The 12,201-nt window shown below is 40.1% G+C and overlaps 1 protein-coding gene across 8 annotated transcripts in view; it reads left to right on the forward strand.

The window, feature by feature from the left end:
- Window positions 1-12,201, forward strand: part of LOC123758464 (Smrter) — a 730,161-nt gene that overhangs the window by 660,019 nt on the left and 57,941 nt on the right. The gene's annotated exons all lie outside the window — the stretch shown is intronic.

Genomic DNA, 12,201 nt, shown 5'->3' on the forward strand with positions numbered 1-12,201 from the left:
TAGTTCAGAAAATACAAGCTGCAACTTTAACAATTTTCCCACCATGGTCCCTCAGTACCACACATTCTAATGTGCTTGCATTTATTTGCCAACATGTCTGATATTTGGGAGGAAATACGAATTAGTACTTTGGGAGGAAATTGTTAAATCTTGAGGTATGAGAGGAAATAATTGTTATTAAAGATTTCTCTGCTACTTCAGGAGGATTCTGTAATAAGATTTCCTTACTTCTAGGGAGGGATTCCTGAAAATTTTTCTCTACTACTTGCTGGGATTCCATATTGTGTTTCTGCTACTATGAGAAAGAAATTCCATATTTTTTAAAAGCAATTTCAATAAATTTGAATGGTCACTTTACTAATGCTCACTAGAAATGTTGGCTAGAAAGTGCAAATAAAGTTAGACAAGACACTGTCATGAAGCTAATTTTTGCTATGTACAGTATTGTAAAATGTTATAATTTTATGCAAACTTTTGTCACCGTTTTTCATTCAAGAAACAAAAGTCACCTGCAGTGTTTTGCATATCATGTATTTTACTGCTTTTAAATAATCAGAATGTTTTTAATTGACATTTTAATAATGTTTGCCATAAATAAATATTTGAAAAAACTGTACCATATGTTAAATTGTGCCATATTTAATTGATAGGCCTGGAAGTAAAAGAATTATGATCCTTTATGGTAAAAATCAGTCTTTCAAGTTGATATTAATAATCATGATCTAATAGACTCAATAATTATATTACTGTACTCATTAAAGATTCATGTAATGAAAATATTTTGTAGTGGGTTTTGGGTATCTGAAATTATCACATCACCGGCTGAACAAGTGTAGTTTGTAGTATTGTACATATTGGAGAAAAATATATATTTTGACATAAATTCAGTTTAATGTGAACCATTATCAAGTCATTCACAATCGTGATGGTCCATGTCACGTGCACCGTCGTGACGGGCCATGTCACGTGCACCGTCGTGACGGGCCATGTCACGTGCACCGTCGTGACGGGCCATGTCACGTGCACCGTCGTGATGGTCCATGTCACGTGCACCGTCGTGATGGTCCATGTCACGTGCACCGTCGTGACGGGCCATGTCACGTGCACCGTCGTGACGGGCCATGTCACGTGCACCGTCGTGGCGGGGCCTTGTCACGTGCACCGTCGTGACGGGCCATGTCACGTGCACCGTCGTGACGATACAAGCCAGATCAAAAAGTTGTCCAGGTTTCTTCACTTAATACAGTATATGGTTTAATTTTTGACTGTGTGAAAGTTTACCAACCTTACCTTTACATGGCAAACAGTCGAGGAAATTCACAATATGCTTTAACCAGTTATGCCAGTGGAGGTTAACATGTGTACAAACATTGCAAAGGCTGCATATAATAATCAGAATGGCAGGTACTACAATGCTTCCTCAAAAATCCAGACTTACATATAACTGTTCCTACTAAACAATGGACATAATTTGCTAACTGGATACCCCATCCAAATTTTAATTAAAAAAAATACAATCTGATTTCAGGAGACGAATGCAACGAAATTCGGATCATTAGGTTAAATATTTTCATGATTTTACTCTTTCTTAAATTTTGTCCCCGTGCTTTTTTTAATGTTTACTAGAGGTCTGAATTTAAATTAGTGCATGTGCCAAAAGTGTGTTTATTAATTGGAGCAGGTTTCCAAGACATTTCCTAAGTGAACTTTATCATAAAAGATTCTGGGTATAGGATAAGATAGATGGGCTTTTTCATTTTGAAAGTGAAGGATAGTGAATATTGACCCATATCTCCTTAAATATTACTATTAATGGGTTAACAAAAAGGTCATAGAATAAAAGACTTTTGATAAGTAAAATTCAGCGGAGGTTTGAATTTGTCTCGGCGGTGCCAGGAATGTTATTCTTAAAAATGCATCAAACCACATCAAACCCGGGAGCCGGTCGGCCGAGCGGACAGCACGCTGGACTTGTGATCCTGTGGTCCTGGGTTCGATCCCAGGCGCCGGCGAGAAACATTGGGCAGAGTTTCTTTCACCCTATGCCCCTGTTACCTAGCAGTAAAATAGGTACCTGGGTGTTAGTCAGCTGTCACGGGCTGCTTCCTGGGGGTGGAGGCCTGGTCGAGGACTGGGCCGCGGGGACACTAAAAAAGCCCCGAAATCATCGCAAGATAACCTCAAGATAACCTTAATTATTTATTTGAACAACTGAACATGTTCCAAAGATATTTAATAGAAAATCTTAAGCTAAAGAAAGAGTTTTGTGAGAGGAAAATTGAATGTGGCTGGCTCTTTTGCACCAAATGGGGATTATGGCCCTTCCCCTAGAAAATAAGCTTTCGGAGCTGCATCCTTCGAATTAATGGAAATGAGGATCTGGAAAGAGTACATTTGTTAGTGTGGGTGCGCACTCCCAGGAAACGCCAGGGCCACCTTGGGGTGGGGTTGGTTGGGGCTGGGCGTGCGTGCCGGGTGCAGAAAAGTTTTAAAATAATTTTTTTTTTATTTCCATTTGAGTTTTTACATTAACAATATTATTTACATTACAAAAATTTTTAGGTTTTAGAAATTCAATTTTTGTGCTGTAACAATGTAAATAATATTTTTGAGGAGCACTGTACTGCTAATTTCACTTGCAGAGAACCAACTTCATAATATATGTTCTGAAGTGATAATGTTTTGCAAAGGAAAAATATTAAAATATCTATTATTTACTTTCTGATACTTGTACAGTACTTATTTATTAAACTATAAAAACAGCATTTTTTGATGAAATAAACAAATAACAAAATGACAATGTAAAAGATGATAATGGAAAATATTTCTTTTCTATTACTTACTGAAGTGCCATTCAAGTATTGTATGGAAATGATAAACACAAAACAATCTTTATTGCTCAAATAAATATAATGTATTTTCTTATCAGCAAATATTGGTGCACTTTACACATCTGTTGCATGACCACTGCCTGTGTTTGCAGGAAGACATGCAATGCATGATCATTGGTAACAAAAATAAATCTCTCTTATCCTAACCCCCACATGAAAAGATGCGATGACTATTTAGTCTGTCCTGGACCCTTATCATGACTAGATAAGGGTTCAAGCCAGAGCAAAATGTTGATTTTTTTTTTTTTTTTTTTTTTTTGAGATATATACAAGAGTTGTTACATTCTTGTACAGCCACTAGTACGCGTAGCGTTTCGGGCACGTCCTTAATCCTACGGTCCCTGGAATACGATCCCCTGCCGCGAAGAATCGTTTTTTCATCCAAGTACACATTTTACTGTTGCGTTAAACAGAGGCTACAGTTAAGGAATTGCGCCCAGTAAATCCTCCCCGGCCAGGATACGAACCCATGACATAGCGCTCGCGGAACGCCAGGCGAGTGTCTTACCACTACACCACGGAGACTGCTAATTATTAGTTTTTTTTAGACTGCTAGTTATTTTCTTTTGTTTTCATATGTGTGAGTTGAGTTATTAATTTTCAACCATGCTATTGTGACTTATTCTCTGCAATCTTGATTATGACTGATGCATACTATAATTTGATTAGTCTGAAATGATCAGATATACTTGTAAGTTTCATATTAAGTCGATGACAACTTTATATAATGCATCAAATTGAAATGATTGTTCTGCATGATAATATTAAGCAACATGTAAATAGCATTCTGCACATTCTGCACAGGGGGCCTCGTAGCCTGGTGGATAGCGCGCAGGATTCGTAATTCTGTGGCGCGGGTTCGATTCCCGCACGAGGCAGGAACAAATGGGCAAAGTTTCTTTCACCCTAAGTGCCCCTGTTACCTAGCAGTAAATAGGTACCTGGGAGTTAGTCAGCTGTAACGGGCTGCTTCCTGGGGTGTGTGTGTGTGTGGTGTGGTGTGGGAAAAAAAAAAAAAAAAAAAAAAGTAGTAGTTAGTAAACAGTTGATTGACAGTTGAGAGGCGGGCCGAAAGAGCAAAGCTCAACCCCCGCAAAAACACAACTAGTAAACACAACTAGTAAACACATGGTCTTCTGAAGTGATCGGTTGCTCCTGTAGATGATTTGAGAGTAGTGGAATGGATGGGCATTTTTTTAATGAAGTGCTCTGCTGCTTTTAGTAACCAGAAATAAGATTGATTTTAGCCAACTGCTTTTAGTGTATCTTGATTACCTCTTGATAATTTTGAAAGTTGTTCTACTCCTGGAGCCTGGCCTGTGGCCAACCTTTCCTAGTAATTGTCTGTTATGTGAGATTATTTTCATAGCCCCAAGACTCGTGTAGCCATCACGGCCAGGTTGAAGCAGGTCTACTAGGCGTCTACTACTTGCTCTGACAGCTAAATTTCATGTCTTCTCTCACATGACATTCCTCTTCCATGTCTTACATGAAATACTTTTAAATAATTTAGAAATTTTTAATATTTTATGGAGTTCCCCTTAGACTTCCATGTTACTGTTATTCTTTGAAGCTTATCTGATTATCTGTTCATTGACAAATCCAGCACTTTATCATAATTTCACTAACATCAGATAATGAGTAGTTTTGCATAGGCAGATTGTTCGAATCAATGCTCCTCGCCTAATCAATCAAGACTGATCCTTGTAGTCAATGGCAGCATAAATAATGCAGTACTTATAATTTTATCACAATACCAGAACTTTGATTCCATGGCCAATAATGTTGAAATTGCAATGCATTAATTTGTGAGGGCAGGTTGAACAATGTGTTTTTCCTGGCTGTGCAGTAGCCTAGATTGGTCTGGCCTTCACTGCTCTAATGCTTATGAACAGTTTCTACACTTCCCTCCTAATTCTAGTACTGTATAACACATTCCGTTGTGCTCCCTTGCTTATTAATTAGTATTCTGTATCTAGAGTTGTATTGCATGTAAATTACTGCATAAAATAATGGAACTACCCAAGCCATTTCATGCTATTATTGTTCAGGATTTGGTTAGTAATTGTATGAAGAATACATTCTTTTTGCAACCCTGTTTCATATTCTAGTTGTTCCAGGGAAGATGATCTAGTTAACCTTTTAAGTGTTTACATAGTTTTAACCAAGAGAAGGGGTCAGGGAGGGGTGCTGTTGATATCAGACCAGGATTTGAGTCAGGTTCTGCATCATGCAGTTTTTCTGGATTTTGTAATGATTTATCATTCCAACAGTTGTTCCTCACTCCCTAGTGTAGGGTCTTTTTTACCCATGTATGTAATTATTGAAGTGTAGTTGCACGATGAGAGCTGCACTCGTGGTGTCCTGTCTTCTCTATCATCTGTCATATGACATTTTGAAGTTTCAGATTGTTTGAGTTTAAAATTTACCCCTGGGTAAATTTATTCCACTCGTCTATCACTCTGTTTGCAAGACGTTTCACGTACATTTTTTAGCACTGATTTTGTTTGGTTCAGTCTGTAGCCTTTTGATCTTGATGTTGTAGGTATAATTTTTGTTTATATAAATTTGGAAAAGCCTGTTAAAATTTTGTATGTGGTTATCACATTGCCTTGCATTTGTTATAAGTATTTCTGGTATACTTAATGTCTCCAGTCTCTTTTGTAGTATTTGTGCAGTCTGGGAACTGTTATTATGCCATTAAACTTTTTCTAATTACTGATATGCTATATGAGAGACGGGCATCATACAATTGCTGCATATTCTAATTTAGGTCTCATGTCTGCAGTGAATTTTTTATTAAGTACTTTTATACCCATGAATTTAAGTTCTGAAATTTAGTAATGTTCATTTCTCTTACAACACCCGTTACATGGTCATCCTCTGAATGTTAACTATCCGGTACTACTCCTAGATCTCTCTCTCTCTCTCTCTCTCTCTCTCTCTCTCTCTCTCTACCCTGATTCTTTAGCATCTTTCCACATAATTTGTAGGTTGAAGATGGCATGGTTTCTCTTATTCCACAGTTCATTATGTGGTATTTATCAATATTGAATTACATTTGCTATTTATTACATTCATTTATTTTGTGTAGGCCACTTTGAATGTATCTAGTTTCCTTATTACCGAGTAGTTTAGCATAAATCTGAAAATATGTTCGTATAACTGTTTTACCTTGGATAGATACTCGATTACAAATAACATAATAAATATTGGATTGGTGGATTGTTTCAAGTGTAGGTTAGACACACACGAATGAGATTGGGTGGATATATATAGGAACTGTTCATGTGACCCAGTAGGTCTTCTGCAGTTTCCTTTATTCTTGTGTTGTTATTTTGACAGTGTTATGGAACTCTCGCAACCTTACCAAGGCATGCTGAAGTCAGCCTTCTCGGCCTTAAGTGAGCTGTGTTAGCCTAATTATACCCGTTCCCTTGTCCATACGACTGTCCCATTCGTATTCCTGTACAAAGAGACTTCCCTTTTTTAGGGACCTGTTTCCTTTTCCGGGGTTCCAGTGTGGCAATCCCAGTGCCTGAGCTTCCTGCAGGGCAATTCCCTGTAGACCCCTGGAAATCTTCTGCAGGTTCAGTGGTCCAATGGATATCCCCCGCTGATTCCGCTCTTTCTTTGTGAGGGTTGTTCATCGTCTGTGCAATGGGGAGATGTTCATTTCTTTCTGCCTCCGCCATGCTGCCTGCTGGGTTGGTTACCTTACCTTGCGGTTACCTTACCTTGCAGCTACTTTGCGATGATTTCGGGGCTTGTCCGTCCTGTCCTCGCGGTCTGGTCCCCAACCAGGTCGCTTGGTTGCTGGACTGGTCAACTAGGCTACTGGATGCAGCTGCTCACTGCCTGGTTGATCAGGTATCCTTTGGAGGTGTTCATCAAGTTTTCTCTTGAACATTGAGAGGGGTCGGCCAGTTATGCCCCGTATGTGTAGTGGAAGCGTGTTGAACGGTCTCGGGCCTCTGATGTCGAGTTCTCTCTGAGTACCTATTGTACCTCCCAGCTCCAGGGAGGCATTGATAGGTACAAAAGGAGCCCCAACCCCCAGAAACACCTGTAACATGAACACCTTTGCCTCAGTCATGTGGTACTTGTTCTCTTCAAGTAACTGTCCTTACAAATTCTTCTGATGACATTTTAGATCTTCAGGCAGTGCCTGCTCGAGGGTTTCTGTATTACGGCAGTCTAGGTTGTGTGCCTGGTTGGATGACCTGGAGCTGTCCCAGTCGATGTTTAGGGATTTGGATTTTGAGGTGTTAACTCGTCCGTGGTTCCGTCCACATCTCCTCTTCCTTCCCCGTCAAGTGTGGCGCGCCTTTCCTTTGGCCCCTTTCCCTTGTTTGTGGCCCTGAACAATCTGATGGTTTCAGGGTTGGGGAATAGGGTTTAGCTCAGGATGTAGCTTGGTCAGCTCTGGGGTTCTGATAGCATAGAGGCAGATGACCCTGATGATCCTGCTGAGGTTTCTGGATCTTCTTTTCAACCAACTCCAACATTTGAAGCCTTTCCATTGGACTCTGCTTCTCTTCTCTATCCCAGGCGGTGTGGGTGATTGCTCTGTCTGGGGGCCCTCAGCTGTGGTTCCCGGAGCATAGTGGTAGTCTGACATGGAGCCCTTAGGTACCGTTTGATCTTTCAAGGAGTCTTGTACCTTCTGTTGCAGGGAAAGGGTTTTTGTATCACCCTTCCTGTATGAGTTTGATATGAGTGCAGCTTCCCCTTGGGTTTGTTTCCAGATGCCTTTGGGTTTCTCGGATACGTCCTTCAAGAGGGTTCTGACCTCTTGACTTCCCCTCTTCCCCCCAATGGAGACTCAGGAGTCTCTCTGTGCGTACCTCCTGCACGACCTAGATTATGCCTCATTGATAGATCCAGCCTCTTTTGAGTTCGGGTCTTCTTCTCTTTAATGGATGTACTTTGAGGTTCCAGAGTTGTCCTGGCTGGCAGACAACCCTCTATATTCGCTTAGGGCTAGGAGTGGTTTCTGTCATCGCTTGCTTGGATGATGTGAGGCTTCTTCCTTGTTACAGGTGTTTCTGGGGAAGGAGCTTCTTTTGCACCTCTCAATGTATCCCTGTTGTCTCCTACTCTCCCTAGGGATGCTAGGATGTTGCAGCTCTATGTTTAGGTTCCTTAGTTGTCGGCTATGCTGGTTGCAAAGGACCTTCACACTCATTTTCACCTTGGCACTGCCATGAGTTTGAGCGCTCTGGAACTACATTCAGATTCCAACTCTGAGGATGTTGGCATGCTCCGAGATGCTCCTCATGCAGAAGTTTTGGTGTCCTCTGTGGTGTTGTCAGTGGCTCTTCTTAATGTGTATGCCCATATCCTTTGCGGGGCAAACATTTCCCACTTCTCCATTTTCTTTGTTGTTGTTTCCAGAGAAGGTTCTCATCTGCAGCTATTGCTTGCCGACGGGTGTTGGACTTCCTGTGCCTTTAGGATCGTCCTCGTGTTTTGAGGAGGTTTGGCAGGACTGGGGGGGTGCCTGCTGTTCGTCGGGGTAGGGTGGGTTTGGAGCCAGTGGTTTGGCCGCATGTGCTTACCTTGGCAATTCTTCTTTGTCTGGCCAGCTCTGTGCCTGCTCCATTAGGAAGTTCAGTTCAAGGGGTTTGCACCGGTCCAGTCGCAGTTTGCCCCCTTGACGGGGCAGTGGGAAAGAAAGCTGGTGTGGTTCCACAATTTGTGAACATTTCAGGTTGTTTTGTTGTCTCTGCGGTGGAGTTGGTTAGTTCCTCCGGAAAGACCTGATAATCATCTCAAGATAACCTCAAGATATACCTTGATGACCGGCTGGTTTGCATGTCTGCTGGCCAGGGATCTGGTTCTTTTTCAGCTTTCCAGGTTCAAGTTCCTAGTGAACCTGAGGAAATTCCATTTGCTTCTGTCTCAAGTTTGGACTTGGCTGGGCTTAGTTTGGGACTCTCGGTTGGCTTTGCTGTCCTTGCCTCCGGTGGTCTTGTCCTGGCTGCAGTGCTGCCATCTGTTGGTGTTGATCAGAAATCGGGTGACTCGGCAGGTACTCAATCACCTGTGCAGGAGCCTTGGGTTTGCCCTCGTTGTTTTACCCCCCTTGGGCAGAGTTTGGCTTCAGAAGCTGTTTTGGTTTCTTCAGAACCAGCTCTTTATTTATAGCCACCAACCAGTGGGTTGTGGGTTGATCCGGTTTCCTTGGTTCCCTGTTTCAAGGCTTGCATGTCTGCAGTGTTATTAAGTCTAGCCAGTTTGTGGTTTACACTCATGCCCATGATGTTTGTAAGTTTGCCCCCGTCTCTGCTGTGACAATGTGACTGTGCCCAATATATCTCGGGCCGATATTCGGGTGTGTGGGGGTTTTGGCAGTTGAACAGGGTCCTGGCAGCCAGGTATCTCATGAATAATCCTGATCCTCATCGGCCTTATAATTACCTAAGTGTAGTTATAGGATGAGAGCTATGCTCGTGGTGTCCTGTCTTTCCCAGCACACTCTTGTCATTCAATGCTTTGAAATTACTGACAGTTTTGGCCTCCACCACCTTCTCACCTAACGTGTGTGGCCTTGGTCGTTTATTAGTGGGGGCCCATGGCTTTTTCTTAGATATGATATTTGTGGTGCACTCTCCTCGCTGGTAGGGCCCCTTATTTTTCTTCTCTGTGGGGTAGGTAGCTTCAGGGAGCCACAAGGAGCTACCCCCAAGAAAACTGACGTTGAATGTAATAAAACGCCAGTTTCCGGATGACCCCATGTGGCTAGCTAACACCCTCCTCTACTCCCATGGAGTCATGGGTTTCATTATTATAGAACCAAGGGTGGAGCAGCTGGCTAACTCTGCGTCCCTTCTTGCCCCAAACGAAGAGGCTAGGAGGGGCGAATGAGTTTTATCTAGTGTCATGAATTTTTGTTGATTAGTGTTATGGGAGTTCTTTTTGTGATTTTGAGGCATCAATCTTCCTTATAACCATCAGTGGTCTGTTTTGTTTTGCTGACTTTGAGTGATTTCTTGGTGGTGACTTGCATGATTAAAATTCACTGACAATTTTATCATAGTGCCACTGCTCTCTGCACCTCTGTAGGGGGGGCGGGGGTTCAGGTTCTGGCTTGTGATCTCCAGTAGGCCAAAAAGAAGTCCACGATTGATAGCACCTTGTAGTTTGACACTATATCAGTACTGTAGGTTCAGGGAGCCACAGGAGCTTACCCAGAAATTGGCATTTCATTACAATTTAGGCTGTTTTTTTATTTTTTCCTTTTGATAATTACATTTTGTCATTGCCTTAATATTTCTCTGAGAAATTTTTCATTCATACTAGTAGTTTGTCTTTCGCCTCTCCTGAATGTTTTAAGTTGGAAAATACTCTCTCGTACGGAATTGATTGAAAGCCCATTTTGAATTCAATTCTGCCTTCTGCCAAACTTGTCTTTTTCCTGTAATACATTTTGACTCGTAAAAACTGTATATTGTTACACAAGACCTTCCAGTATGAGAATTATTCTGCCTGTTCTCCTTATTATATCATTTTAAGATTTTTCACACACTTAGTTTTATCTAATTTCTGTAGTTATCTGGCCACCACACGTGAAGTAGTAGTTTTTTTTTATTTATTATTATTATTTTTTATCACAGACGTGGCCACACATTTACAATGTTAACCAGCACATATATACATTTTCTTCTGTCCTCCATGGACAGGGTTAGAGATCTGTTAAACATATAGTTCAGTGATTTACTGAACAATCAACCACAGAAGGTGATTGTACTGCTTTTAAAATGCTAAGTTAACCTACAAACATAAATACACAGATTTACCTCTGTCCTACGTAATCAGTGTTTAAGGGGCCTTTTTACGTAGCATCATTAATGTGCATTTGCAAAGGAGAAATGCATATCCAGATATATATATATATATATATATATATATATATACATGTGTACCTATGTCTCCTACTTTGACAGGGTAAGATAGAATCTAGTGTGATATTAAACACTTAACCACTGAAGGTGATTAAGATGCTTTTACAAGTTGAGGTTATAGTATAACAGATGTATTACATATACTGGAACACTTGATGATATATTGGACTTATACCCAAGATTGACTTTGTAATACTTCATCTGTTATACAATGTATTGTACCTATATGTGAAGTAGTGATGGGACGATACTGATTATTCTAACACTTTCAATACCGAAGCCAATTCCACTAAAAAGTGTCTCGATTCCAATATAATTAATGATTCTTATTCTTTTAAAAAATATACTGTAGTTGAATACTTACATTTCTGAAATTTTTCATGTTTGGAAAAAATAATGCTTGACATTATGAGCATGATAAGTGTTATAATATAATGGATTGATGTAAAAAAATATAAAACAATTGGTAAATCCAGGTTAATTGTCTGGAAGAAACCTGAAAAATCAAAACATTCCATTATGCATGTGGATATACATGCTTTAATTGTGTACTATACAATTAAAAACAATTTGTAATCTTGTTTCAGATAAAGTTGACACTAAAATGCTGGCTCAAAGCCTATCTAATCACTTTTTACTCATGAGTATAAAGCAAAGCAAACCTTAATCTCCAAAGCACAAGAATGAAGAGAAACTGCACCATATCATTACTCATCACAGGTGTACATTACCTATCGCAGTTTTACACGATATATACAATTTACTTTACAATAAAATGTTTTATCCATTTTTCAAATAAAATTACGTTGCAATAGCAAAATTTCACTTTTTTAAAGTATAACACTCGATTGCTAATGATCATAATTTAAACAATTTTAATTATTTCCTAAAACAAAATTTTTTTTTATTAAAAGTTAAAGAATCTTTTTAAGAATCAACAATTGGGATAAATTTGTCTCTATTCTGATTACTGAAAATTTTTCAATTCTTCAGATACTCAATAACGATTCAGATTGTCCTATCGCTAATGTCTTGTAAACAAGTAATTGTCAAAAGATAGTGCAAAGGTTTGAAGGCTATACTGGATAGCACTATCTATGTCACAGAATATTCAAAAGTCTCTAGCCATCATTCAGGATGCCAACATGAGAACAGAAACACTAGAGACGAGTGATATCAGAGGAATTGGATATGCAGAGGATTTTATCGACGGACATGTGGCTTAACCTTTACAGCATAGCTACATAAATGCACTACATGGAGCTGGGCCCGATTACAAATATGGCAATTGGAGCACAGGAGAAAGACACAAATAGTGATTGAAGTCGTGTAGGAGTTAAAGGAACAGAGAGAACAAACTTCCAGTTATCCTGAAAATTGGAATACGCGTGTGAAGAGATGTG

Source organism: Procambarus clarkii, chromosome 22 (assembly GCF_040958095.1).
Source record: "Procambarus clarkii isolate CNS0578487 chromosome 22, FALCON_Pclarkii_2.0, whole genome shotgun sequence".
NCBI lineage: Eukaryota > Metazoa > Arthropoda > Malacostraca > Decapoda > Cambaridae > Procambarus > Procambarus clarkii.